Consider the following 23,395-nt stretch of genomic DNA (forward strand, 5'->3'; position numbering starts at 1 on the left):
GGAAACGTTAAAATGTGAAGTCCTATTCCACCCGCCATATTCTCCAAACATTTCTCCCTCTGATTATCACCTGTTTAGATCAATGGCGCATGGACTGGCTGACCAGCACTTCCGAAATGAAGATGTCACAAATTGGATCGATTCGTGGATCGCTTCAAAAGATGAACAATTTTTTCGACGTGGGATTCGTACACTGCCCGAAAGATGGAAGAAAGTAGTGGCGAGTGATGGAAAATACTTTGAATGGTACATGTGTAACTAATTTGTTTCATTAGAGCCTCAAATGTTCGAGAAAAAATGGCGGAAGCAAAGTTGTACCCCTTATATAATTATGAACGTGGTCACCACATAAAAAGCAATTAAGTGAAGAATAATTATAGACACATTAGAAAATCCTGGACTCTTTTAAGTAAACGAGAGTGTGATGTATTCTGCGTGCTAGTTTTGCGGATGCATGAATGAAAACCGTATACTGTACCTTGTCTGTAGAATACTGACTACCTCAATCAACAAGAAAGTTTAAATCGAAGGCACATAAAAGGCCTAAAAACGTTGCAAGCATATCTTACTCCAAGCTGCTGAAATGCTAGTGACAGTATCACCGTACTTTTGTGAGTCGTTGCATGAGTTTGATCACCAGAAGGCAACTTCAAAAGCTCTTTCTACATCAGTCGTCCACAGAATAAACGTGGGAATAACAGCCACAGCCATTCGCGGAAGACCAGCCAGAAATGCAGACGGGAACAGACTAGAATCGTTCAAATGGCGCACTATAAGACCACACAGCCCTCCTGGTTACCTATTGGTTCACGCCTGTAGTCAACGAAGTACCTCTCGGCAAACAGATTTTACAGAGCTAGACAAAGGTAGTAATACATTCACTAATCGATCATTTGGCTTTTACGACTTTGTTATATACTTACTAGTCAGACTAAACAGAAGAAACGTAAGGGGCAGATAAACGAAAACGAGACAAATTGAAGAAAGTGGGTAAACTGTTTATTATCGCCATAACTGTTAAAACATTTATCCCATTGGGAGCCAAGACGGTCAGCCCCTTCAAGGAAAAATGTTAGTAGTTGCCTACGGAACTATGTACCAAGGCGTTCACCTCTTCGTCCGAAGCAAATCGATGGCCCCGAATGTCTTTCTTCAGGGCTTTAAAAATTTGGAAATCGCATTGGAAGAGATTAGTACTGCATGGATGATGTGTAACGGGCTCCCAGACGAAGGGACGTGCGCCTGGGTACAATCATGATTATATAGGCAACCACAAACATTTTTCAATGAAGACACTGACCATCTTTTCTGATATTGGAATAAATATATTAACAGTTATGGCTATTACTTTTGAAATAATAAACAATTTACTTCCTTTTTTCCATCTACCCCATTCCCACTTGATTGCCCTTATATAATACTTAAACTTGACATTGCGACAAACAACTTTCAAGGTAGAGTATGGAGTTCAAAATGGTTCAAATGGCTCTGAGCACTATGGGATTTAACATCTGTGGTCATCGGTCCCCTAGAACTTAGAACTACTTAAACCTAACTAACCTAAGGACATCACACACATCCATGCCTGAGGCAGGATTCGAACCTGCGACTGTAGCGGTCACGCGGTTCCAGACTGAAGCGCCTAGAACCGCACGGCCACACAGGCCGGCGAGTAGGGAGTGGTCCACTACCATCCCTAGGTGAATGAACTGACTAACACGAAAAAGAGAATATGTTGAGGGAGTTGCGCCTTGATTAAGAGACTTGAAATGGGTGCGGGCGCGCTCCATTGATGACTTCATTGACGAGCCAGCGTGAAGGGTTGGCCTGAGACGAGACGCGGTGTCAGAGTGGGTGACGGCGCTGATGGTGGTGGCGGGTGGTGGACGCTGCCAATTACGGGCCGGGCTGTCACTGCGCCTCGTTAGTTCGCCTGCCGCTAATGACGCGGCGCTGCTATCGCCTCCCACCTGTCATTACGGAAAGTGGCCGCTGCTCCACGCATTCCGATGGGGTCTTGGAGGGCACCCTGACCCAGCAGCCGTCGTGGCACTCTTTCTCACTGGAGTTCTGCACCAAGTTTTACGAACATCGTCAGAAAACATTATGTTCTAAGGTAAAATGTATTATTATTATTATTGCGGGATTAAATAACACAGAGATTAATTAATGGCAACATTTTGTTGCATCCTTATCTTCTGCCAAGTCTTTCTACTCAGTGCCTCCCCCTTGTGTATCCAGCGACGCTCCATAATTCCACTGATGTGGTCATTCCAAGAACGTCGTGGTCTCCCTCGTTTACGTCTGCCGGTTGGTTTCCACTCAAAAAATGTCTTTGGCCGTCGATGGCCTGGTATTCTCAACAGATGTCCACACCACTTTAGAGATTTTTCTTTTAGTTCTGTCTATCAGTGTTTCATCTGCCTTAATTCGAGCTCTCACTTCGTCATTAATTTTCCTTTCGATTCTTGATATTCTGGGACTCCTTCGTAAATGATCAATTTCCATAGCTGTTCTCCTTCTTTTCAGGTCAGAATTTAAAATCCATACATCTGACCCACAGCATGGGACAGATTAAACCATCATCCTACCCACTCTTTTCTTAACGATACTAGAGATGTTCTTGTCCGACAAAAAAGGATTCATATACCCTATTACTTTTCTGCTTTGTTGTATTCTGAATTTTATTTCTGTAGTACCCAGTCCATATTTGTCAGTTTATGCCCCTAGATATTTAAGTTTTTCTACTTGTTTCATAACTGTTCCGTCATTGATGTGAACTTCAAACTTAGTGTCACTATTCACTTCCAGATATTCGATTTTTGTCAGACTCATTTGCAGTCGTCATTTATCATATTCCTGATATAAACGCAGTATCATGAACTCAAGATCGAATTCAACTTGTGCTAGAAAAGCTTCATCATCAGCAAAACTTAACAGAAACAACTGTACGTCGTTAATAAGAATCCTCATTCCTCCATAGCTATTCTTCCACGTTCGGAGAGCCACTTCTGCGTATAAATTGAACAAGATGGGTGACACACTGCAACTTGTCTCAGCCCTTTTGTGACATTAATAGGTTCTGGTAATTTTGACAATCTGATAATAAAGAGGTTATCTGTACAGGATACGTTCTGTCTGAACCTACTCTGATCTTCTCCAATATAGTATCCAACATTCTGTCTTATTTTCTCATACAGAATTTTGCTAAATAAGTGGCTCATCTTGCAGTTCACACTGATGCCTGTGTAGCTGTTAGTGTCTCTTCTATTTCCCTTCTTGAAAATGGAGACTGTATACGATCTTTTCCACTCCGATGGAACTTCAATCCGTTGACAGCAGTTGTGCATAAGGTGTAGTATTCTTTTCTTCATATGGTGTCCTCCAGCTTTCAATAATTCCACAGGAATATTTCCAGGACTAGGTGATTGGCCATTCTTCATTTTAGCTAATGCGCTGTGTACTTCCTCTATCGTGATGGTCGTATTTCGAACTGTTTGTTGAGTCCTACCTTCTTCATCTCTATGCAATGGGGTACATATTCAGTTAAAAAGATCTGTACAACGCTTTTTCCATTCGCTTAAAGAAATTAAACTGTGTACTGATTGTTTACTGGTGTTTTCTTCACACCAGTGATTGTTCCCCATACTTGTCGTTTGTGGTCCACTTATTAAAGTCTCAATTTGGATACATTTCTGTTCCCACATTTTGTTCTTTTCTGGTATAGTTCTGTTTCTTAAGTCCTAATTTAATGTCTTGTAATTCCGTCTATCTTGAGGTGATTTAGTTGATAACTATTTTTTGTATAAATTTTTCTTTTCCCAAATCAACTTCTTAAAGTCATCTGACATCCATGCAGGATCCTGGTTGTCTACACCCTTACTCTGAGTCCCAGCACCTCTAGAGCAATTTGCCTAATTTTTTGTTTAATATTCTCATAGTCTCTTTCAACATTTTCGCATTCTGGCATCATTTTCAGTTCACTCTCTAATCTCCGTTGAAATAAAGCCTTTTGTGCTGAATTGCTTTAGGAGAAAGAGCTTGTACTGAGTCTGTTACAGTTTTTCTTTATTGCTCTGGATGGTCACTTGTCCAGTTTTTGATGGGTTTCTTCCAAACGGATATGATGTCTTTGATAAAACTAAGTGGTGAGCAGATCCACAATTTGCTCTCCACATTGCCATTTTCTATCTTTACTTAGTAATCATTAATAAATTAACGATTTCTGCTCTAATGAGGGCCTTTACCCGCCAGGGTAGCCGAGAGCGCTAACGCGCTGCTTCCTGGACTCGGGTAGGCGCGCCGGACCCGGATCGAATGCGCCTGGCGGATTACCGATGGGGGCCGACGTGCCGGCCAGCCTGGATGAGGTTTTTCGGCGGCTTTTCACTTCCCACTAGATGACTACTGGGCTGGTCCCCAATGTTCCGCCTCAGTTACACAGCTCGCAGACATCTGAACACTTTCGCGCTATTCCATGGATTACACTCGACACAGACAGCAGGGGTACACTAATTCTGTCCCGGGGGCTAAGGGGTGGCGGCAGGAAGGGCATCTGGCCATCCCTTAAACATTAACATGTCAAATCCGATTAACGATAGCTGACCCTGCGTAAGTGCGGGACAAGGCTCAAGCGATAGATAGATAGCTCAAATGAGGGCCTTTCCCATGTGTACCTGTGAATATATTATGTGAAAAACTTGTGTTCGAAATTCTTAAGTTATACTTGTTACCCAATTCTATAAGCTTTTTTCCAGAACTGTTAACAACACTTTCTCCACATCTTTCTGCCACTGCATTATTCACCTGTGAGACCACATTGCATTAAAATCTCCTGCTATTATTACTTCTTGGTGGTTTTTAACATGGTTGAGTAGGTGGTCTGATTTCTGGTAGAAATGATCTTTGGTTTGCTGTGGTGTATCATCATTCGCTGCATGTACTCCTATTATAACAATTTCAGTTCCATATAACTTAATGGTGACAGAGACAAATCTTTCGTACATAAATGTGTGGTCCTGAATGTAAGTGCTCAGATTTTTGTTGATTAGAATGGAAACCCCTGATTTTTCTCGTTTATGTCAATCAACATCAGTACAAAAGTGAATAAAATTTCCAAATTTGTCATTACCTAGTCTCTTTTTTTATTTCAGACAAAACAATTATGTGCACATTCAGTCGATACAGTTCATTATCTATTTCAGTGTATTTATTTGTCGTGTTCTGAACCTTCCATATACCCACTCTGTGTCCGTTTCCTTGCCAATAGCTGTCGGAATGTTTTTCCATCCAAGTTACGAGGCTTCGCTTTAGACTCTCGGGCCTTCGACAGTTTTTATGGATGATGGGCTGCTGGCCCATTGACGCAACAAGCGACATGGACGACCAGGATTTGACATCAAGGTTTACTCCCCTAGGAGGGTTGGCTTAACTATGCCTAAAGCGACCCCCCCCCCCTTCTCTATCGTAAGACTAGAGACTGAAAATTAGAGGAGCCTCTGGCCTCGCAACCTAATACCGTCAGAGCTGGCCATGAGAGTCCGACAGGGAAAGAAGCCAGAAGAAGTCCGACACACGTAAGTGGAAGTAATGTCAGACTTAGCTAAGGACCCATGTGGTTGCCACCCACATACTCCCAAGAAGGGAGTCCCCTGGAGGGACTACTCTTCGTCTGGTCTCTCACCGTCAGACCAATCTGGCATGGGTAACCTTACCAGCAGCATAGCTCCCGCCAGTATAGCTCTGTGGATAAGCGAGACATACAAAACTCCTCCCCACGAAAAGGCTGCAGTCCATGAAAAGGACGTAACGTGTAACATCGTTTCTAGCCGCGCCTGTTGAAAGTTGGCTTTTGCGTTTGCAGCTTTCAACATTCAATTATTTCCTGTATTAGTCATTGCAGGTTATCGACTGCAGTCGACATATTTACCTTTGGGTCAGTTTGCATGGTGTTCTGGAAGATCTCTTTGAGTTACGGTTCACCGGACCAATCAAGTCACAACACGTATCGCAGCGGCTCTGGGTACAGTGGTTGACTGCGTTCTTTGTAGTAGGCGAGCGTAACGAGAGCTCTTGTTTCGTTTTCTGATGCGGCAGTTCGCTGTTTGCAACTCTACAGTGTGGTAAGATGCAATTTGATGGTGTGCAAAATGAGAATATTTTTAGCATGAATTTTCTACTCATTCACGGAAGTCGTGTAAGTCATGCGTAACTAAACTTCAAGACAAAAAGAAAACGAAAACTACGCACTACGAGGGAATTATCAGAATGGAATGAGAATCGGTGGATGTGACGTGAATATCCACACAAACAAAAGATTAACATTTGGATGGTTTATTCTAGAATAAGAGCTTCACAAAAGGAGGAAGTCAATAACGCGTTGGGCCACTTCTGCCCATTATGCAAGCAGTTATTCGGCTTGACATTGATTAACAGAACTGTTGGATGTCCTCCTGAAGGATATGGTACCAAATTCTGTCCAATTCGCGAGTTAGAACTTAAAAATTCCGAGTAAGTTAAAGGGCACAGGCCATATTGCTCCATACGTTCTGAACTTGGAGAAGATCGGGCGACATTGCTGGTCAAGGTAGGTTTTGGATATCATGGAGACAAGCAGTAGAAACTGTCACCCTGTGCCGGCGCGCATTATCTTGCTAAAATGTAAGCCTAGGATGGCATACCATCAAGGGGAACGAAATGTGGCGTAGAATATTGTCGACTACTGCTGTGCTGTAAGCGAGCCCCGGACGACAACCTGCTACGAAAACAAATGGCACCCCAGACCATATCTCCTGGTTGTCCGGCTGTATGGCGGACGACAGTCAGCTTGGTGTACTACCACTGTCCGGAGCCTCTCCACACACATCTCTGCTCGTCGTCGGCTTTCAGTCCAAAGCAGGACTCATGATTAAAGACAATTCTGCTCCAGTCAATGAAATTCCAGGCCGTCGACGATATTCTATACCCCGTTTTGTTGCCCTTCATGGCAAGCCACCCTGGGCTGGCAATTCTGCATGATAATGTCTGCCCGCACACGGCGAGTGTTTTTTACGGCTTGTCTTTGCGCTTGACCAGCCGCACCTCGGCGAGCAAGGTAAACAGATCTCTCCCAGCCAGAGAGAGAATGTTTGGAGCATTATAGGCAGGGCTCTGGAACTAGCTCGGGATTTTGACGGTCTGACGGACCACTTTGATACACCTTGACACAATATCCTTCAGGAAGATATCCAATAACTCTATCAGTCAATGCCAAGCCGACAAACTGCTTACTTATTGGATGGAAGTGGACCAATGCGTTAATGACTTGCTCGATTTGTGAAACTGTCCTGTGTCAAATACGCATTGCATACTTCACGAAGGACATTACTTATTAAGGTGGAACAAGTTTTCAGAATTCCCCACATGAGATTTTATTTTTCAGAAATTTTATAATTTTATTGACTTCAGTGTAGGATGTTGGTGCTACTTCTAGTTCAAAAATTGGCTCTAAGCACTATGGGACTTAACATCTGAGGTCATCAGTCCCCTAGACTTGGAACTACTTAAACCTAACTAACCTAAGAACATCACACAGATGGCCGGAGTGGCCGAGCCGTTCTAGGCGCTAGTCTGGAATCGCGCGACCGCTACAGTCGCCGGTTCGAATCCTGCCTTGGGCATGGATGTGTGTGTGTGATGTCCTTAGGTTAGTTAGGTTTAAGTAATTCTAAGTTCTAGGGGACTGATGACCTCAGAAGTTGAGTCCCATAATGCTCAGAGCCATTTGAACCATTTCTTGACATCACACACACCCATGCCCGAGGCAGGATTCGAGCCTGCAACCGTAGCAGCAGCGCGGTTCCGGACTGAAGTGCCCAGAACCGCTTGGACACAGCGGCCGGCTACTTCTAGTTGTCAAAAGTTTTGTGGAATGGCGTTTTTAGTATATTCTCTTGCATCTTGAACTGAACTGTTCAATCCTACACTTGCTGCTATGTTTGGAAACTGAATGTTAAAAGTACCTGCAACTTGTGAATCGTCAGTCACAATGCTTTCATTTAGTTTAACTGTTATGGAATCTTGTGTACTTTCTAGCTGTCCTGTAGTCCATTCGACAGTCTCCCAGATAGTTTCAATGTTGTCTGGATTATTCATTTCTTCCAGGGCATGCCATGCTTCTAGACATTTTAACGATTTTCCTTAAAATAGTACAGTATTTTTTGCAGTATACAAGTAATCTCGGATCTTGACTCACGCTGGCCTTTATATAAATTTCCCTCTTTCTCTTACATGGGATTTTAATTCCCTCAGTTGTCTACAGCTTACATGGCCTTTTAATGTATCTTCTTGATAATTCTTTTAGGAAAGCAACTTTCACATATTGACACAAATTTTCTATGGAATAAATGGAATGTGAGATTAGCATCTCTTTTTACATATACCTCATGCAATACCACCCCTTTTCGGTCACTCTTAAAACATTGTGTCCTATCCGCCAAGGAACATGTAAGATACATGTAGATACAGGGTGTTTCAAAAATGACCGGTATATTTGAAACGGCAATAAAAACTAAACGAGCAGCGATAGAAATACACCGTTTGTTGCAATATGCTTGGGACAACAGTACATTTTCAGGCGGACAAACTTTCGAAATTACAGTAGTTACAATTTTCAAGAACAGATGGCGCTGCAAGTGATGTGAAAGATATAGAAGACAACGCAGTCTGTGGGTGCGCCATTCTGTATGTCGTCTTTCTGCTGTAAGCGTGTGCTGTTCACAACGTGCAAGTGTGCTGTGGACAACATGGTTTATTCCTTAGAACAGAGGATTTTTCTGGTGTTGGAATTCCACCGCCTAGAACACAGTGTTGTTGCAACAAGACGAAGTTTTCAACGGAGGTTTAATGTAACCAAAGGACCGAAAAGCGATACAATAAAGGATCTGTTTGAAAAATTTCAACGGACTGGGAACGTGACGGATGAACGTGCTGGAAAGGTAGGGCGACCGCATACGGCAACCACAGAGGGCAACGCGCAGCTAGTGCAGCAGGTGATCCAACAGCGGCCTCGGGTTTCCGTTCGCCATGTTGCAGCTGCGGTCCAAATGACGCCAACGTCCGCGTGTCGTCTCATGCGCCAGAGTTTACACCTCTATCCATACAAAATTCAACACGGCAACCCCTCAGCGCCGCTACAATTGCTGTACGAGAGACATTCGCTAACGATATAGTGCACAGGATTGATGACGGCGATATGCATGTGGGCAGCATTTGGTTTACTGACGAAGCTTATTTTTACCTGGACGGCTTCGTCAATAAACAGAACTGGCGCTTATGGGGAACCGAAAAGCCCCATGTTGCAGTCCCATCGTCCCTGCATCCGCAAAAAGTACTGGTCTGGGCCGCCATTTCTTCCAAAGGAATCATTGGCCCATTTTTCAGATCCGAAACGATTACTGCATCACGCTATCTGGTCATTCTTCGTGAATTTGTGGCGATACAAACTGCCTTAGACGACACTGCGAACACCTCGTGGTTTATGCAAGATGGTGCCCGGCCACATCGCACGGCCGACGTCTTTAATTTCCTGAATGAATATTTCGATGATCGTGTGATTGCTTTGGGCTATCCGAAACGTACAGGAGGCGGCGTGGATTGGCCTCCCTATTCGCCAGACATGAACCCCTGTGACTTCTTTCTGTGGGGACACTTGAAAGACCAGGTGTAACGCCAGAATCCAGAAACAATTGAACAGCTGAAGCAGTACATCTCATCTGCATGTGAAGCCATTCCGCCAGACACGTTGTCAAAGGTTTCGGGTAATTTCATTCAGAGACTACGCCATATTATTGCTACGCATGGTGGATATGTGGAAAATATCGTACTATAGAGTTTCCCAGACCGCAGCGCCATCTGTTGTTGACAATTGTAACTACTGTAATTTCGAAAGTTTGTCTGCCTGAAAATGTACTGTTGTCCCAAGCATATAGCAACAAACGGTGTATTTCTATCGCTGCTCGTTTAGTTTTTATTGCCGTTTCAAATATACCGGTTATATTTGAAACACCCTGTATATCTAATGACGCTACATTTACGTCTTTAAGTCAGTTACGGATAATAATATTAATTTTGAGCTAAAATGACTTCTTGTTGAACATGCACCTTAAATATCACTAACTATCTGTATTGTCCCCCCCCCCCCCCCCGCCCCATGAACCATGGACCTTGCCGTTGGTGGGGAGGCTTGCGTGCCTCAGCGATACAGATAGCCGTACCGTAGGTGCAACCACAACGGAGGGGTATCTGTTGAGAGGCCAGACAAACGTGTGGTTCCTGAAGAGGGGCAGCAGCCTTTTCAGTAGTTCCAAGGGCAACAGTCTGGATGATTGACTGATCTGGCCTTGTAACAATAACCAAAACGGCCTTGCTGTGCTGGTACTGCGAACGGCTGAAAGCAAGGGGAAACTACAGCCGTAATTTTTCCCGAGGGCATGCAGCTTTACTGTATGATTACATGATGATGGCGTCCTCTTGGGTAAAATATTCCGGAGGTAAAAGAGTCCCCCATTCGGATCTCCGGGCGGGGACTACTCAAGAGGATGTCGTTATCAGGAGAAAGAAAACTGGCGTTCTACGGATCGGAGTGTGGAATGTCAGATCCCTTAATCGGGCAGGTAGGTTAGAAAATTTAAAAAGGGAAATGGATAGGTTGAAGATAGATATAGTGGGAATTAGTGAAGTTCGGTGGCAGGAGGAACAAGACTTCTGGTCAGGTGACTACAGGGTTATAAACACAAAATCAAATAGGGGTAATGCAGGAGTAGGTTTAATAATGAATAGGAAAATAGGAATGCGGGTAAGCTACTACAAACAGCATAGTGAACGCATTATTGTGGCCAAGATAGATACGAAGCCCACACCTACTACAGTAGTACAAGTTTATATGCCAACTAGCTCTGCAGATGACGAAGAAATTGAAGAAATGTATGATGAAATAAAAGAAATTATTCAGATTGTGAAGGGAGACGAAAATTTAATGGTCATGGGTGACTGGAATTCGAGTGTAGGAAAAGGGAGAGAAGGAAACATAGTAGGTGAATACGGATTGGGAGACAGAAATGAAAGAGGAAGCCGCCTGGTAGAATTTTGCACAGAGCACAACATAATCATAACTAACACTTGGTTTAAGAATCGTGAAAGAAGGTTGTATACATGGAAGAACCCTGGAGATACTAAAAGGTATCAGATAGATTATATAATGGTAAGACAGAGATTTAGGAGCCAGGTTTAAAATTGTAAGACATTTCCAGGGGCAGATGTGGACTCTGACCACAATCTATTGGTTATGACCTGTAGATTAAAACTGAAGAAACTGCAAAAAGGTGGGAATTTAAGGAGATGGGACCTGGATAAACTAAAAGAACCAGAGGTTGTACAGAGATTCAGGGAGAGCATAAGGGAGCAATTGACAGGAATGGGGGAAATAAATACAGTAGAAGAAGAATGGGTAGCTTTGAGGGATGAAGTAGTGAAGGCAGCAGAGGATCAAGTAGGTAAAAAGACGAGGGCTAGTAGAAATCCTTGGGTAACAGAAGAAATATTGAATTTAATTGATGAAAGGAGAAAATATAAAAATGCAGTAAGTGAAACAGGCAAAAAGGAATACAAACGTCTCAAAAATGAGATCGACAGGAAGTGCAAAATGGCTAAGCAGGGATGGCTAGAGGACAAATGTAAGGATGTAGAGGCCTATCTCACTAGAGGTAAGATAGATACCGCCTACAGGAAAATTAAAGAGACCTTTGGAGATAAGAGAACGACTTGTATGAATATCAAGAGCTCAGATGGAAACCCAGTTCTAAGCAAAGAAGGGAAAGCAGAAAGATGGAAGGAGTATATAGAGGGTCTATACAAGGGCGATGTACTTGAGGACAATATTATGGAAATGGAAGAGGATGTAGATGAAGATGAAATGGGAGATATGATACTGCGTGAAGAGTTTGACAGAGCACTGAAAGACCTGAGTCGAAACAAGGCCCCCGGAGTAGACAATATTCCATTGGAACTACTGACGGCCGTAGGAGAGCCAGTCCTGACAAAACTCTACCATCTGGTGAGCAAGATGTATGAAACAGGCGAAATACCCACAGACTTCACGAAGAATATAATAATTCCAATCCCAAAGAAAGCAGGTGTTGACAGATGTGAAAATTATCGAACTATCAGTTTAATAAGTCACAGCTGCAAAATACTAACACGAATTCTTTACAGACGAATGGAAAAACTAGTAGAAGCCAACCTCGGGGAAGATCAGTTTGGATTCCGTAGAAACACTGGAACACGTGAGGCAATACTGACCTTACGACTTATCTTAGAAGAAAGATTAAGGAAAGGCAAACCTACGTTTCTAGCATTTGTAGACTTAGAGAAAGCTTTTGACAATGTTGACTGGAATACTCTCTTTCAAATTCTGAAGGTGGCAGGGGTAAAATACAGGGAGCGAAAGGCTATTTACAATTTGTACAGAAACCAGATGGCAGTTATAAGAGTCGAGGGACATGAAAGGGAAGCAGTGGTTGGGAAGGGAGTAAGACAGGGTTGTAGCCTCTCCCCGATGTTGTTCAATCTGTATATTGAGCAAGCAGTAAAGGAAACAAAAGAAAAATTCGGAGTAGGAATTAAAATTCATGGAGAAGAAATAAAAACTTTGAGGTTCGCCGATGACATTGTAATTCTGTCAGAGACAGCAAAGGACTTGGAAGAGCAGTTGAATGGAATGGACAGTGTCTTGAAAGGAGGATATAAGATGAACATCAACAAAAGCAAAACATGGATAATGGAATGTAGTCTAATTAAGTCGGGTGATGCTGAGGGAATTAGATTAGGAAATGAGGCACTTAAAGTAGTAAAGGAGTTTTGCTATTTGGGGAGCAAAACAACTGATGATGGTCGAAGTAGAGAGGATATAAAATGTAGGCTGGCAATGGCAAGGAAAGCGTTTCTGAAGAAGAGAAATTTGTTAACATCCAGTATTGATTTAAGTGTCAGGAAGTTGTTTCTGAAAGTATTTGTATGGAGTGTAGCCATGAATGGAAGTGAAACATGGACGATAAATAGTTTGGACAAGAAGAGAATAGAAGCTTTCGAAATGTGGTGCTACAGAAGAATGCTGAAGATTAGATGGGTAGATCACATAACTAATGAGGAAGTATTGAATAGGATTGGGGAGAAGAGAAGTTTGTGGCACAATTTGACCAGAAGAAGGGATCGGTTGGTAGGACATGTTCTGAGGCATCAAGGGATCACCAATTTACTATTGGAGTGCAGCGTGGAGGGTAAAAATCGTAGAGGGAGACCAAGAGATGAATACACTAAGCAGATTCAGAAGGATGTAGGTTGCAGTAGATACTGGGAGATGAAAAAGCTTGCACAGGATAGAGTAGCATGGAGAGCTGCATCAAACCAGTCTCAGGACTGAAGACCACAACAACAACATCTGTATTGTTTGTTAATTCTGCTGGGAAGCGAAAATTCGGTGATGTGACGATTACGCGTCCTCAGTGTGCTACCATATACATATTTGTAATCTTTCTCTTTGAACCTGCAGGCTAAATTATTCGTTATTCGAAGACGGATTGTTTTTGTTGCGCACTGCGATACATTTCATCGCATTGTGCTGCATTTAACACGGTGAACCACCACCTAGCTAATCTTCCTCCTGCAGCGATCTCTGCGCCTGACTTCATAAGAACGGGAAAAATAATGGTAAATCATGCAGAATGAGCTACATTCGTAGTTTTTTCAAATCATATATAAGTTGAATACTAAATAAAATAATTTTCACTCCTGCTGCAGACTTTGTGATTTTATCACCGTACATCAGTTAGTATTCTGAGGCACAATGCAATCTAGCACTCCATATTTTGCTCTGATTATACTTTTTTTATGGAGTTATGTAAGAAATACTAGCAAACGTTTGTAAATTGTCTCATTAATTAGCTAAATCGTCGTGGAAGTGTTACGTTTAATGATTTTCTCTAAATTTCGGTTTATTTAAGTGAATTTATGGCCAGTTCATTTGCAATGAGCCATGCCACCGTTTTTTAGTTTGGACTACGTTAGGGTATGAGTCGAGATATCATAACTCTTGTCTGTGCAATGTTTCCCTATTGTTTAGTAGCAAACAAATAATCGTTTCTTCACACCATTACACTTCATTAAGAAGTGCAACTTCTTATTGCATCTCATTTTTCCTGTCCACATCTGAAATGTGTTTTGTATGACTGTGAGTAGTACAGTGTGTTCCTCACCACCCTATATTGTTAACAGTTTGTTTTATTTTCTCTTAGTGAATGTTATGTCACCGACTTTATGTTTCTGGAATATTGTACTGCAAGTGCGAAGTACAGTGAAGTGACGAAAGTCATGGGATAGCGATACGCACACATATAGATGGCGGCAGTGAGCGTACACAAGGTATAAAAGGAGAGTCTGTTGGAGGAGTTGTCATTTGTACTTAGGTGATTCGTTCGAAAAGGTGATCGACGTGATTATGGCTGCACGACAGGAATTAAAAGACTCTGAACGCGGAATGGCAGTTGGAGCTAGACGCATGGAACATTCCATTTCAGAAATCGTTACGGAATTCAATATTCCGAGATCCACAGTGTGGAGAGAGTACCGAGAATACCACATTTCAGGCGTTGCCTCTGGCCATCGACACAGCGGTGGCCGACAATCTTCACTTATCGACCGAGAACAGCGGCGTTTGCTGTCATTGTGAAACTTCTTTTTTTAAATGTGAGAATTTGTACTTAAACTGCTGAGTGACTGAGAAGATGAAACTTCTACGTTACTTGATTCTGAAACAGCCGAGTAAAACTGAACGCACTGAGCCTACTTTCTCTTTACTTTTTCTTATCATGTCAATACTGACCCACAATATTCTAGCGCAACGCAATCTGACTGCTCAAAATAAATAAATAAATAATTAAAACCTGACTTCAAATAATTAATACAAAAGAAAGGTCCTGAATAAGAAGCAATCCTGACAATTACCTATACATTTCATTAAGCACTTACCTCACAAAAATCTTCATTACGCGAAATACTGCAATACAGCGAGCGTCAATACTGCCAGCTAAATAAAAGATTTTAACTACTAAAGCCACTAACTACTAATAAGCATGTGGTTAGCAAAGGAAAGATTTTGTTACAAACCAAAATAATGTATTTTTTACCTTAATAATTTGACACCCAATTCAAACACGAATATAAATCGTCATTGACATCCAGTACAAAGATATATAATCATGAATAATTTTCAGTTTCCAAGTCGGATATTTCCAGATCGTTAGCCTACGTTAACACTTCAGACCTCTACCCTCCAGCAATGCTAACTTCTCACATTTAACATGCATCACTGATGGCTATTCGCCTCCAACCGCCCAATAGCACTTCCATCACTGCTGGCGACTAACTTCTACCAACGAGTCCGACCAGCCACAGAGTCTCTTACAAAGAAAGCACAGTCAGAGATCCAATGCAAAGCGCTACACAGCGCTGCCAACACAAACACAGAAGCAACCCACTTACAAGTGCCAACAGACAAACAACACTGCGTAGAGAAACCGCAGAAATCAATATGGGACTTACGACGAGCGTATCCATCAGGACAGTGCAGCGAAATTTAGGGTTAACGGGCGATGGAAGCAGACCACGAAAGCGAATACCTTCGCTGAGAGCACGATATCGTCTGCAGTGCCTCTGCTGGGCTCCTGACCACTGAAAACCGTGGTCTGGTCCGATGAGTCACTGTTTCTGCCGTTAGGGGCTGAGAGTAGGATTCGAGTGCGGCACAAACCCACGAAGACTTGGACCCAAGCTGTCAACAAGACACTGTGCAAGCTGGTATGGGCTGTGTTTACATGGAATGGACTGGGTTCTCGGTTCCGTTCAGCTACTTAGAGACCGTTTGCAGCCATTAGGTGGATCTCCTGTTCCCAAACAATGATGGATCTTTTATAGATGGCAATGCGCCATGCCACTGGGCCATAACGGTTCGTAATTGGTCTGAAGAATATTCTGGACAGTTCGAACGAATGACTTGACCATCCGCATGAATCCGATCAAACATTTACGGGAAATAATCGAGAGGTCAGTGTGTACGCAAAATCAAGCGCCAGCAACACCTTCGAAATTATGGATGACTATACGCGCAGCATGCCAACGGCCTTGCCGCAGTGGTAACACCGCTTCCCGTCAGATCAGCGAAGTTAAGCGCTGTCGGGCTGGGCTAGCACTTGGATGGGTGACCATCCGGTGTGCCGAGCACTGTTGGCAAGTGGGGTGCACTCAGCCCTTGTGAGTCAAACTGAGGAGCTGCATGATTGAGAAGTAGCGGCTCCTGTCTCTGAAACTGACATACGACCGGGAGAGCGGTGCGCTGACCACATGCCCCTCCATATCCGCATCCAGTGACGCCTGTGGGCTGAGGATGATACGGCGGCCGGTCGGTGTCGTTGGGCTTTCATGGCCTGTTCGGGAGGACTTATAGAGGCAGCATTGCCCAGTATTTCAGTAGGGGACTTCCGACGATTTGTTCAGTCCACGCCACATCGAACTGCAGCACTACACCGGGCAGAAGGAGGTCCTATTAGGAGGTATCACATGAGTTTTCTCACTTCAGAGTATGGTATTTAAGTTATCGTCACAAAAAACCTCATAAAAATTAATATTCTGTTACTCACCAACCGGTGTACAGTGCACTCTCCTGATGATGACTTAAGTAACTGAATTGCTAAAAGGTTCTCTTACCATTACTGTTTGTGAGGAAGAATGTGTACTTCTTGCAGGTTGGGATGATGCAGTCATACTCTTGTAAGTTTCACAAGCAACAGTAAAGTTCACACGGTCTAGCAAGAGGATGAGCAGGATTGTAACTGGAACTGCTACCAATAGCAAGTGGAGTATTTCGGCTCTGTCGCAGAGTCACGGTAGCCGGTCGCTATCGACGGAGGGATGACTGGAAGTTATGCTGCAGTCAGCAGCGGCTCATTAGGGACACGGTACGTCCTGGAGGAACGGGGGCACTGCGGCCGCTGGCGGTGATAGTTTCATTACTGCACCGCCGAAGGTTCAATTAGACAGTAGCCGACAACTGCCTCCAATTAAGCGCTAATAGCCAGGGCGTTAATTGCGCCACGGAGACACAGTGGCGGCAGGCGCTGTCGCCGAGATAAAGCGAACAAACGGCTGGATGGTTGCGCTGCTGCCCTTTCCAAATTACGGAAGCACCTCCAGTGGAGACGAGCTCGACAAAATGCTCTCAAGCTACAGCTGGGTGACCTCGTCCCGTGCGGGACTAACGTTAGATAACCCGCTGCAGCGCCAGAAACAGTGCTTCCAGATTTGTGTTCGAATCCGCCTCCATCTAACTTACAGGCGACGCGTTAATCGTCATTAGAGCTCGCCGCTAAACCGTCTGGGCTGATTACGCACGGAATGTCCACTGCGAAGAGATCATTAGGAGATATATATTTGTAAGGTCTCAGACTCTAACTGCCTCGTCTAACGAAATCTTACAGAATTTCGAGAGCTGGAATGTTACATCAAGAGCACATTAGTAACGGGCACAGTCAACATCAGAGTCACGCGCGGAATGAAACAGAGATATCGTCTCGAACAAGCACTTCTACGATACCGTGATGGCTTAATCAGGGTGACGAAATTAAGACAGAAACGAAAGAACCTGTTTCCTCTCTTGTCTCTTTACAGCGCGTAGTGGTGAGACAAGGCAGTGTGGGGGCCTTGCTGTGGACATTCTGTCCACAGTAGCAAATCTTTACAGAGCAATATAAAATGTGATTTAGCTACGCTGTTCACCTCAGACATTTCATGGACCATTTAAGATACCGTAATTCTCTTGTCACCCAAATGAATTCTCAAAAAACACTCACTAAATGTAGTATACTCTCTTCCCATAGTTCCATAAATTACAGACTTACCGGTCTCAACTACACATTTTTCAATTAGAAGAACATTAATTACTGCTACTTGTATATTAGTTTCAAAAGAGTCTAATTCAACCACTTCAACCTTTGTAGTTCTGTCGTCCTCAGTTACGTGGAATATTACGCCATGTTGATAATTTTTAATTTTGATTCCCGGGTTCGATTCCCGGCGGGGTCAGGGATTTTCTCTGCCTCGTGATGGCTGGGTGTTGTGTGCTGTCCTTAGGTTAGTTAGGTTTAAGTAGTTCTAAGTTCTAGGGGACTGATGACCATAGATGTTAAGTCCCATAGTGCTCAGAGCCATTTGAACCATTTTTTTTAAATTTTGAACCGTCTAATTACAAGTGAATGGAACAAAATTTTCGTGCCATCCGCGTTTCGCCTTCATTCTTTGCAGGGATTCTTCAGTGGTCTGGAATATGAACATACTTTTACTGCTTAGTTTACATTTGGGTCAATGTACCAGACACAGCATCACTGATTTCATTAGACATTGAAAATATGTACACCTCCATTCCTATCACAAACACAGTAGAAATCATAGAACAAAATCTCACATCCCATAGCATCCTCATTACAGAAGAAATAACAGAAATAACTAATGTGCTGATTGAGAGGTCGGCCGGGGTGGCCGAGCGGTTCTAGGCGCTACAGTCTGGAACCGCGCGACCGCTACGGTCGCAGGTTTGAATGCTGCCTCGGGTATGGATGTGTGTGATGTCCTTAGGTTAGCTGGATTTAAGTACTTCTAAGTTCTAGGGGACTGATGACCTTAGCAGTTAAGTCCCATAGTGCTCGGAGCCATTTGAACCATTTTTTCAGATTGAGAACAGAACAAAACTACTTCCAGTTCGAGAATGAATATTACTGTAACGCCACAACTCTGTGGATGATCATACATTTTCTACGTGTTTTGCGAAGTGTGTTTTAGTGGTTGTGCTGAGTATGATTCTTGTAAATATGTTGTCGAGTTACAAATGCCATTTGTTATTTAAGAAAGAGACTACGCATGGAATTTAATATTTTGTAACTAGACATGCTAGCCTAGTCAGGGAAAAGATATTGTCAAAGAGAGTAATTAATTGCAAATGCATTGTCGCGGGGCGTGCGAGCGCGCCAAAATAGTACAAGTTGGGAGTCGGAGGAGATGATTGATGTCGCTGGTTGTGTGTATTCGCCGGTGTGGCTATGCAAAAGTGCGGAGACAAAAAGTCTATTTCCGAAGTGCTGAGCAGTGCAAACTCAATTGGTGGTTTTGGCGGATGTTTAATATGGGCAAGCTATGGCATGTACTGGGCTCCGTACAAATGCAGCAAGAGTAATTCACATAACATCAAGAGTCCCGTGGATCCTTGTTATTGGCTATGATATGGCAGGAATATCAACCTCTGCCCTGTTTACCGCTAAATGAAGCCACTCGACGAACCAACGGCATCATGCAGTGAAGTAAGATGTAGACTTCTTATAACTAGAAGTGTAATAGACTGACCAGTGTAGTTGGAATTTTATTGTTCGAGTAACATTGTTTTCGTGCATATTGTCAAGCAAATAATTTTCCTAAGTCATTATCCAAGTAGTATCCATCTATCCCTTTGTATGAACCGAGATAATCAGAAAATGAACTGAAAATGAAGTGAACATCAATTTATTAGTTTATCAAAACATAATTTTTCCAACTTTTGGAAATCTTTGGTTGTAGTATGAATAATGTCAGAAATAGAATGATTCAAAAGCCAGTATTAATTCATTTGCTAAAAATAGAGTAATTTCCATAATAAAAAAAATGGTAGTAAAACTTAACATAATTTGGACATTGAATTTCATTTTCTCAAAGCACAGTTCTAATTAATAGCTTGTGGCATAATTTGTAATTTTACTACAAAGAAATATTAAAGTAACTGCTACGTAAATCGCAGTCCTTACCAATGAGTAAATTCAAACAATCTTTCTGCTTGCTACTATTACGACTGTCGGTATTACAGTGAGTAACGTAACCAAAGGTTTGTGTCCACACCCAGCAGACAATCTTATTTTAACGGATCTTTGAAAATAAACATGATATGTTGTATGTGTTTGCTATTTGATTATAATCTGACTACAGTGATATGTGTGGAGAGAAGTACTGGAAAGTGAGCGTTAGGTACTGTTCGTGCGTCATGACACCAATAACTATTCTTACGAGCATAAAGTTCAGTTTCAATTTAACTATTCTTGTTCTTGTTCCGGTGAGGAACTGGCGACCGTTGGTTATTTCATTAATGACATACTCTTGAGACCTTTTTTCCAAATTTTCCACTAACTACTGGTAATTAAGAACTAGTTTAAGTAATTAAAAATACATAAAGCTGACCGAACTTTGTTTCTAATCGTCGTTGCAGTGGCGATTCGGTTGTAATTTTACCTACTTCTCTCGGTTTTGCATTATTCTTCGGAGTAGACGCCTTTTCACCACAGATAGGGACTTCAGATACACAGCCATATAGAAAAGCGTGATTAGCCGGATAGGTAGGAGGGTTATAACACGTGGATGACGTTATTTATCTAGTAGATGAGCCAAATGAAAAAGATAAATGAACTCCATTCTGAAATCAACAAAGCACATCAGAAGATAAAATTCACATAGAAAAAATATACATTGCCATAAACATGAACTAAAAAAAATGGCTCTGAGCGCTATGGGACTCAACTGCTGTGGTCATAAGTCCCCTAGAACTTAGAACTACTTAAACCTAACTAACCTAAGGACATCACACACATCCATGCCCGCGGCAGGATTCGAACCTGCGACCGTAGCGGTCGTGCGGTTCCAGACTGTAGCGCCTTTAACCGCTCGGCCATTCCGGCCGGCCATGAACTAAATAGTAGAAATCTGTACATATTCCAGGTCATTGAAAACACTTTGCAAAGGATAAAGGCGAAACGCATATGGCTCGAAAATTGTGTTTCATTCAGTTGTAATTTGACAGTCCAAAAAATTATCAACATACCGTAATAATTCAACAGCATTTACTATCGTAAATCCGACTGCTGCTTTCAGCGTAATTACAATATTTAGAATTTATAATTTATCTGATTTCAAGGTGAAACCGACTGATTCCTGCCTTACTCGGAATTTAGTGTCATGGCGTCAAGCGACTGGTGCGTTTCAGCTTCACGCAATTAACAGAGTCTACTTGCAACGTGGAAAAGTAGAGAAAAGTTTAGTGTAAAACTGACGCTAATCACACTTTGTTACGTGTGGGTAGACCGAAGGCAAAGGCAAATGACGGTAGCCTTAGGATTAGGTGACATTAAACAGTCGTGCCCTTTCATTCTGTCAGAGGTTGAAAGAAAGATAAACGTCAAAAACTGAGTAAATTTCAGGAAACTGAAGTGTAAATACTGTTGAACAGTAAATAGCTTAATGTCAAGATACACACTTACATTGTAAAATCACGTCAGCATGAAGTGAAAACATAGTTCTGACAGAAATCACTCACAGTTATCGTAAGAGAAATCTGCAGTTAGTGACAGATCAATAGTGAGGTTCCACAGCAATCAGCTTACAAAATATGAAAACTACAAAAGATGAAGACCGTGACATGAAAAATGCCTGCATGTTTTTATAAACGAAGTGAAAAAGCGACCTCTAACTTACGATCGTGTGAGAGAAAATGTACATTTCGGCCGGGGAAACGAATAACTATTAAGTCTACTGAAAACTTCTTAATCCGAACGCCGAAACGCGTCTGGAAATAAATACAGGGTGTTACGGGTATAAGTGCGGGATATTTTTATATGTGCTATCTTGATATGTGCAAACCTCAGTGTGATGTTTCTTTTTTTCCCTGCATTGAAAGGTTTTCCCTCAAGCACATCACAAAGTTTTTCGACCTGGTGTTTTCTGTATAGCTATACGCGGGTCGGGAAAAGACTAACCGTTTTGCATCCGCATATCCATACTTCAACAGCCGACCGGCTTTACGGGGGGATATAAGCATAGTGCCTAGTTCATGCCACATGTATTTGGAGATAATAGCCAACCTTGTAACAGCTATAATTAATAGTCTGCAAATGACGTAAATACTCTTGTCATGTCGTTCATTACCCCGTACTCAATCATCAATAGAAATAATTGCACTTATACCCGTTACGTCCTGTATATTGTTGTTGTTGTGGCCTTCAGTCCTGAGACTGGTTTGATGCAGCTCTCCATGCTACTCTATCCTGTGCAAGCTTCTTCATCTCCCAGTACCTACTGCAACCTGCATCCTTCTGAATCTGTTTAGTGTATTCATCTCTTGGTCTCCCTCTACGATTTTTACCCTCCACGCTGCCCTCCAATACTAAATTGGTGATCCCTTCATGCCTCAGAATATATCATACCAGGGGATCCCTTCTTCTAGTCAAGTTGTGCCACAAATTTCTCTTCTCCCCAATTCTGTTCAATACCTCCTCATTAGTCATGTGATCTACCCGTCTAATCTTCAGCATTCTTCTGTAGCACCACATTTCGAAAGCTTCTATTCTCTTCTTGTCTAAACTATTTTTCGTCCACGTTTCACTTCCATACATGGCTACACTCCATACAGATACTTTCAGAAACGATTTCCTGACACTTAATTCTATACTCGATGTTAACAAATTTTCCTTCTTATAGAAACGCTTTCCTTGCCATTGCCAGTATACATTTTATATCCTCTCTACTTCGATTATCATCAGTTATTCTGCTCCCCAAATAGCAAAACTCATTTACTACTTTAAGTGTCTCATTTCCTAATCTAATTCCCTCAGCATCACCCGATTTAATTCGACAACAGTCTTGTATATAAGCGGAATAAAATGAAAACGAGACAGACGGAGAATAAGTAAACTGTTTATTATTTCAAAAATAATCGCCTTAATTGTTAACAGATTTATGCCAATGTGAGACAAGACGCTCAGTGTGTTCACGGAAAAACGCTTGCATTGTCTACGAAACCTCGATTGTACGCAGGTGTGCACCTTTTCCCCCGAAGCAAATCGACGGCCACTTGGGAAGAGGTGAAGACTCTATGGAAGATGTGTAAGGGAGTCCCAGCGAAAATTCTGCAGCGTGGGTGCGCTGCTTAACATGCATAAGAGCCATCAAATGAAAAGGAGACAGATTGAAAGAAGTAATTAAACTGTGGCATTTCAAAAATGATCACCATAACTGTTAATACATTTATCCCACTGTCAGACAAGATGGTCAGTGACTTCATGGAAACATGTTTGCTGTTGCCTACAAATCAATGATTTTACCTAGGAGTGCACCGCTTCGTGCAAAGCATATCGACGTCCACGAATGTCTTTCTTTAGGTTGGGACCACAGATGTCAAAGTTGTTTCGACTTCGCTGTACAAGATTCCCTGGGAAGCCCTTACACATCCTCCATTCAGTCCCGA

The 23,395-nt window shown here is 42.5% G+C and overlaps 1 pseudogene; it reads left to right on the plus strand.

Moving 5' to 3' along the window:
• The first annotated feature begins 16,202 nt into the window (after positions 1-16,202).
• LOC124778439 lies at positions 16,203-16,320 on the plus strand (annotated as a pseudogene).
• The last annotated feature ends 7,075 nt before the right edge of the window (positions 16,321-23,395 follow it).

This window comes from Schistocerca piceifrons, chromosome 2, assembly GCF_021461385.2.
Source record: "Schistocerca piceifrons isolate TAMUIC-IGC-003096 chromosome 2, iqSchPice1.1, whole genome shotgun sequence".
Lineage (NCBI taxonomy): Eukaryota > Metazoa > Arthropoda > Insecta > Orthoptera > Acrididae > Schistocerca > Schistocerca piceifrons.